The sequence below is a fragment of the Ornithorhynchus anatinus genome, chromosome 4 (assembly GCF_004115215.2).
Source record: "Ornithorhynchus anatinus isolate Pmale09 chromosome 4, mOrnAna1.pri.v4, whole genome shotgun sequence".
Classification (NCBI taxonomy): domain Eukaryota; kingdom Metazoa; phylum Chordata; class Mammalia; order Monotremata; family Ornithorhynchidae; genus Ornithorhynchus; species Ornithorhynchus anatinus.
Genome location: NC_041731.1, coordinates 134,556,892 through 134,563,885, shown reverse-complemented (window position 1 = coordinate 134,563,885; position 6,994 = coordinate 134,556,892). Strand labels below are relative to the sequence as shown.

Sequence of the window (6,994 nt, the reverse complement as noted above, 5' to 3'; positions counted from 1 at the left end):
AGTCCCCATTTTGCAGATGAGGCTACTGAGGCCCAGAGAAGTGAAGTGACTTGCATTCATTCAATTGTATTTATTGAGAGCTTACTGTATGCAGAGCACTGTACTAAATCCTTGGGAAAGTAGAAGACGACAATGCGGACACATTCCCTGCCCACAGTGAGCTTACAGTCTGGGGGCGGGAGGCGGGGGGGCAGACCTCAATCCAAATAAATAAATGACCGATCTGTACGTAAGTGCAGTGGGGCTGGGAGGGGAGAATAATAGTAACAATAATAATGTTGGCATTTTTTAAGCGCTTACTATGGGCAGAGCACCGTTGTAAACGCTGGGGGAGATACGGGGTCATCAGGTTGTTGTCCCACGTGAGGCTCACGGTCTTCATCCCCCTTTTACAGATGAGGGAACTGAGGCACCGAGAAGTGAAGTGACTTGCCCACCGTCACACAGCCGAGTGGCAGGGCGGGGATTCGAACCCATGACTTCTGACTCCCAAGCCCGGGGTCTTTCCGCTGAGCCACGGAGCAAATCAGGGCGACCCGGAAAGGAGTTTCCCATTGTCTCTCAGCGATCAAGTGGGATTAGAGGAGCAGCGTGGCTCAGTGGAAAGAGCCCGGGCTTGGGAGTCAGAGGTCACGGGTTCGTATCCCGGCTCTGCCACTTGGCAGCTGTGGGGACTGTGGGCAAGTCACTTCACTTCTCTGGGCCTCAGTTACCTCATCTGTAAAATGGGGATTAAATTGTGAGCCTCACGTGGGACAACCTGATTCCCCTGTGTCTCCCCCGGTGCTTAGAACAGTGCTCCGCACATAGTAAGCGCTTAACAAATACCAACATTATTATTAATTAATTAATTAATGATTAGACTAGAAGGTTTTTTTGTTCAAGTCAACAAAGGAGAAAATGAGGTTCTTTTGTTGAACTGTCCCACGTGTTTGGCACAGCGCTTCATACACAGTAGCCCCGCAATCAATCGATCAATCACCTGTATGGAGCACTTACTGTGTGCAGAGCACTGTACTAAGCACTTGGGAGAGTACAAAATAACAATATAATGGGCACATTGCAGGCCCATAATAATGTTGGTATTTGTTAAGCGCTTACTATGTGCCAAGCACTGTTCTAAGCGCTGGGGTAGATACAAGGGTAATCAGGTTGTCCCACTTAGGGCTCACGGTCTTCATCCCCATTTTACAGATGAGGTAACTGAGGCACAGAGAACTTAAGTGACTTGCCCAAGGTCACACAGCTGACAAGTGGCGGAGCTGGGATTAGAACCCGTGACCTCTGACTCCCAAGCCCGTGCTCTTTCCACTAAACCACGCTGCAAAGTGAGTTTACAGTTTAGAACTGGAGACCGTAAGACCGGACACCCCGTCCAGCATGACCCGGTGGGTGGAGCACGGACCTGGGAGTCAGAAGGACCAGGGTTCTAATCCTGGCTCCGCTACGGGTCGGCTGTGTGACCCTGGGCAAGTCAGTTCACTCTTCTGCCCCAGTTACCTCATCTGTAAGGTAGGGATTAAAACCATCAGCCCCATTTGGGACAGGGGCTGTGTCCAGTTTGATTAGCTTGTGTCTACCCCAGGGCTTAGTAATAATAATAATGATAATGTTGGTATTTGTTAAGCGCTTACTATGTGCAAAGCACTGCTGGGGAGGATACAAGGTGATCAGGTTGTCTCATGGGGGGGGCCTCATAGGTTTAATCCCCATTTTACAGATGAGGGAACTGAGGCCCAGAGAAGTGAAGTGGCTTGCCCAAAGTCACCCAGCTGGCAAGCGGCGGAGCTAGAATTAGAACCCATGACCTCTGACTCCCAAGTCCGGGCTCTTTCCATTGAGCCGCGCTGCTTCTCAAGCAGCTTCTGGGCTTAGTACAGTGCCTGGCACACAGGAAGCACTTACCAAATACCATTTAAAAAATACTGGGTCCAACCTGATGAGCTTGAGTCTGCCCCAGCGCTTAGGACAGTGCGTGGCGCGTAGGGAGCCCTTAACAAGAGGCCTTTCCAGCCTAAAGTCCCGCTTTTCCTCATCTCCCACTCCCTTCTGCGTCGCCCCGACTCGCTCCCTTTGCTCGTCCTCCTTCTCCCTGCCCCGCAGCGCATTTATAAATCTATATCTGACATTTTATTTATTTATATTGATGTCTGTTTACTCGCACTGATGTCCTTCTCCCTCCCTTTAGACTGTGAGCTCACTGTGGGCAGAGATCGTCTCTCTTTATTGCTGTATTCTACTTATTTCCAAGCGCTTAGGGGTCAAATCTCATTAGCTTGTGTTTCCCCCAGCTCTTAGTACAGTGTCTGGCACCTAGGAAGCCCTTAACGAAGGCCATTAAAAAAATAAAAGACTGTGTCCGACCCGATTAGCTTGTGCCTACCCAAGCGTTCAGTACACTGCCCGCCACCTAGGAAGCGCTTAACTGATGCCACTGAAAAAAAAAAAAAAGACTGTCGAGCCTGATTAGTCTGGGTCTACCCCAGCGTTCAGTACACTGCCTGCCACATAGGAAGCGCTTAACAAAGGCCATTAAAAGAAAAAAGACTGTCGAGCCTGACTAGCTCCTGTCTACCCTAGCGATTACTACAGTGCCTACCACACTGGAAGCGCTTAACAAATGTCATTTTTTTTTTTAAAAGATTGTGTCCAACCTGCTTAGTTTGGGTCTACCCCAGTGCTCAGTACACTGCCTGCCAGCTAGGAAGCGCTTAACAGATGCCATTAAAAATAAAAAGGCCTGTGTCCAACCTGCTTAGCTTAGGTCTACCCCAGCACTCAGTACACTGCCTGACACATAGGAAACGCTTAACAGATGCCATTAAAGACAAAAAAGATGTGTCCAACCTGCTTAGCTTGGGTCTACCCCAGCGCTCAGTACACTCCCTGACACATAGGAAGCGCTTAACAGGTGCCATTAAAGACAAAAAGGACGGTGTCCAACCTGCTTGGCTTGGGTCTACCCCAGCGCTCAGTACACTGCCTGACACCTAGGAAGCGCTTAACAGATGCCATTAAAAACAAAAAGGACAGTGTCCAACCTGCTTAGCTTGTGCCTACCCCAGCACTCAGTACACTCCCTGACACATAGGAAGCGCTTAACAAATGTCATTTTTTTTAAAAAAAGATTGTGTCCAACCTGCTTAGCTTGGGTCTAGCCCAGTGCTCAGTACACTGCCTGACACATAGGAAGCACTTAACAGATGCCATTAAAAATAAAAAGGACTGTGTCCAACCTGCTTAGCTTGTGCCTACCCCAGCACTCAGTACACTGCCTGACACCTAGGAAGCGCTTAACAGATGCCATTAAAGACAGAAAGGACGGTGTCCAACCTGCTTAGCTTGGGTCTACCCCAGCGCTCAGTACACTGCCTGACACCTAGGAAGCGCTTAACAGATGCCATTAAAAACAAAAAGGACGGTGTCCAACCCGCTTAGCTTGTGCCTACCCCAGCACTCAGTACACTGCCTGACACCTAGGAAGCGCTTAACAGGTGCCATTAAAGACAAAAAGGACTGTGTCCAACCTGCTTGGCTTGGGTCTACCCCAGCGCTCAGTACACTGCCTGACACCTAAGAAGCGCTTAACAGGTGCCATTAAAAACAAAAAGAACGGTGTCCAACCTGCTTAGCTTGTGCCTACCCCAGCGCTCAGTACACTGCCTGACACCTAGGAAGCGCTTAACAGATGCCATTAAAGACAGAAAGGACGGTGTCCAACCTTCCCTAGCTGGTGCCTACCCCAGCGCTCAGTACACCGCCTGCCACATAGCAAGCGCTTAACAGACGCCGGTAAACAAAAGAAAAAAAGACTGTGGAGCCTGCCTGGCTCTTGCCCAGCCCAGCGCTTACTCCAGTGCCTAGCCCACGGGAAGCGCCTAACAAATGTCATTTTTGCGTCATCGTGTTTGATGTGATTAGAGGAGCAACGTGGCCGGGTGGAAAGAGGCCGGGCTGGGGAGTCAGAGGTCATGGGTTCGAATCCGGGGGAGTGTGTCCAGAGCGACGGGCTTGTGTGTGGCCCAGGGCTGGCAGTTTTAAAAGAATACCAGAAGGAGAAGCGGCAGTGGCAACTGTAAGAGGATAAGAGTGAGGAAGCGGGGACGGCGGCGGTCCCGCGGGGGAGAGGGCCGCGCCCGTCCGAGAGGCCTCGGCCGGGCAGGGGCCGGCGCCGCTCCCCTCGGGCCCGCCGGACTACAACTCCCGCCAGCCCCCGCGGCCGGCCTCCCGCCTCGCCCGCCGCCCTGGGCGCGCGCGGCCCGACGGGAGTTGTAGTCCTCCGTCGGCCGCCCAGGCCGAAGGGGCCGGGCGGCCGGACTACGAGTCCCGTCGGGCCTTGCGGCGCGGCGCGGCACGTAAGCGGGAGGGGGAGGAAGGAGGGGGGGAGGGAGGCGCGGGCTCCCCCTCCCCCCCCCCCCCCCGGCTTTCCCCCCCGACGTAAACTGGGATCCCTTTCCCCTTGTGTCCGCCATATTGGACCGTAACTCCGGTCAGCGGCGGCGGGGCCCCGGTGGCCTGCGGACCGCAGCCCGTCCTCCCTCCTTCCCTCCGTCCGCTCGGGGCCTCGAGGATGAGCCCGGCCGACGCCAAGCGCGGAGCCAAGCGCCGAAAGAACAAGCGGGGCAGCGGAGGAGGAGGAGGAGGAGGAGGAGGAGGGAAGGCCGGCGCGGCGGGGTCGGCGTCCGCGGCCCCTCAGAGCGGAGCGGGCGGCGGCGGCGGCGGCGGCGGCGGCGGCAACAACGACGGCGGCGGCGGCGCCGGAGGCCTGGCGGGAGGCGAGGTAAGAAGCCCCCGCTGGAGGGGGGGTGCGGGGGTCTGGGGGGATGCGGGCCCGGCCCCGCCAGGACCGGCCCCGCCAGGACCGGCCGTTTGACGTTTTGTGGGCGGAGGAGGCCACGCTCCTGCCCGCGGCCGCCTTCGCCCCCGGCCCTCCCCTCTCTTCGCCTCTCAGGTCAACACACACAACACACACACACACACACACACACGCCCGACATTGCGCCTCGGGAGCCTCCCCGCCCCTCCGACCCCGGCCTCTCCCTCCGTTTTCCGCCTGGGGCTGACGTGCTGACACCAGGCGTTGGGCCCCAGGGGGGCCGACCAGCCTCCACGCCCCTCATCCTCATGGCTCCCCTCGCTTTGCCGCTTAGGTCAACACACGCAGACACCAGGCGTTGGGCCTAAGGGGGTCTGACGAGCCCCTCGTCCTCATGGCGCCCCTCGCTTTGCTTCTTGAGTCAACACACACAGACACCAGGCATTGGGCCTAAAGGGGCCTGACGAGCCCCTCGTCCCCCATGGCTTCCCTCACTTTTCCTCTCAGGTCAACACACAGACACCAGACACTGGGCCCGAAGGGGCTTGAGAAGCCCCTCATCCTCATGCCTGCCCTCACTTTTCCTCTTAAGTCAACACACACAGACACCAGGCGTTGGGCCTAAGGGGGTCTGACGAGCCCCTCGTCCTCATGGCGCCCCTCGCTTTGCCTCTTAAGTCAACACACACAGACACCAGGCAGTGGGCCTGACAAGCCCCTCATCCCCCATGGCTCCCCTCCCTTTTCCTCTTAGGTCAACACACACAGACACCAGGCGTTGGGCCTAAGGGGGCCTGACAAGCCCCTCATCCCCCATGGCTCCCCTCCCTTTTCCTCTTAAGTCAACACATATAGACACCAGGTATTGGGCCTAAGGGGGCCTGACAAGCCCCTCATCCCCCATGGCTCCCCTCACTTTGCCTCTTAAGTCAATACATATAGACACCAGGCGTTGGGCCTAAAGGGGCCTGACAAGCCCCTCATCCCCTTGGCCCCCCTCACTTTTCCTCTTAGGTCAACACACACAGACACCAGGCGTTGGGCCTGAAGGGGCCCGACGAGCCTCCGCACCCCTCATCCCCCATGGCTTCCCTCACTTTTCCTCCTGGGTTAACACAGCGACACCGGGCATTGGGCCCGATGAGCCTCCACACCCTTCGGCCCCCATGCCTCCCCTCACTTTACCTCTTAGGTCGACGCAGAGACACCAGGTATTGGGTCCAAGGGGGCCCGATGAGCCTCCACACCCCTCGTCCCCCTGCCTCCCCTCACTTTTCCTCCTGGGTTAACCCACCAACACCAGGCATTGGGCTTAAGGGGACCTGACAAGCCTCCACACCCCTCATCCTCATGCCTCCCCTCATTTTACCTCTTAGGTCAACACACAGACACCAGGCAATGGGCCTAACGGGGCCTGACGAGCCTCCACTCCTCTCATCCTCATGCCTCCCCTCACTTTTCCTCTTAGGTCAACACACGAAGACACCGGCCACTGGGCCCGATGAGCCTCCACGCCCCTCATCCCCCCGTGGCTCCCCTCACTTTTCCTCCTGGGGTCCACACGCCTACACATCCACATCCACCAGCCACTGGGCCGAAGGGGGCCTGACGAGCCCAAGGACCCCTCAGCCCCACCCCTTTCCTCAGCCCTCCACGAGGCCACCCCCACACACCCTCAAACACACTAGCCATTGGGCTTTCTGGGATCTGACGAGCCCAAGGACCCCCTCAGCCCGAACCCCTTTCCCCAGCTCTCCGTTCCCTCCTGGGGTCATCAGACCCACACCCATCCCCCAGCCGTCGGGCCTAAGGGGGCCTGACGAGCCCGAGGACCCCAACCCCAGCCCTCCGTGGCTCCCTTGGGTTTTCTTCCGGGGATCAACCCGCACCCGCGCTCCTGTACGCTAGCCATTGGGCTCTCTGGGGCCCAAATCCCAGCCCCCCCCCCTCAGTTTTCTTCCTGGGGTCAACGCCCACCCCCCCGCCACAAAGACACACCCACCATTGGGCCTCCTGGGTGCCCGACAAGCCTCGGGACCCCTCAGCCCCAACCCCTTTCCCCGGCCCCTCCACTCGCCCCCCTCAATTTTCCCCCGGGGTTAACACTCCCCCCACAACAAACACATCCCATCCCTCCCCACCGTCCCCTCAGTCTTACCCCCTCCCCAGACCATTGGG

The 6,994-nt window shown here is 57.2% G+C and overlaps 1 protein-coding gene across 2 annotated transcripts in view; it reads left to right on the top strand.

Moving 5' to 3' along the window:
- The first annotated feature begins 4,737 nt into the window (after nt 1-4,737).
- FAM193A (family with sequence similarity 193 member A) overlaps nt 4,738-6,994 on the top strand; it is a 178,073-nt gene continuing 175,816 nt past the window's right edge. For both annotated transcript variants that reach the window (XM_039911955.1, XM_029062573.1), the window contains exon 1: nt 4,738-4,780. The gene's annotated coding sequence lies outside the window, so the exon portion shown is untranslated. The remainder of the gene's footprint in view (nt 4,781-6,994) is intronic.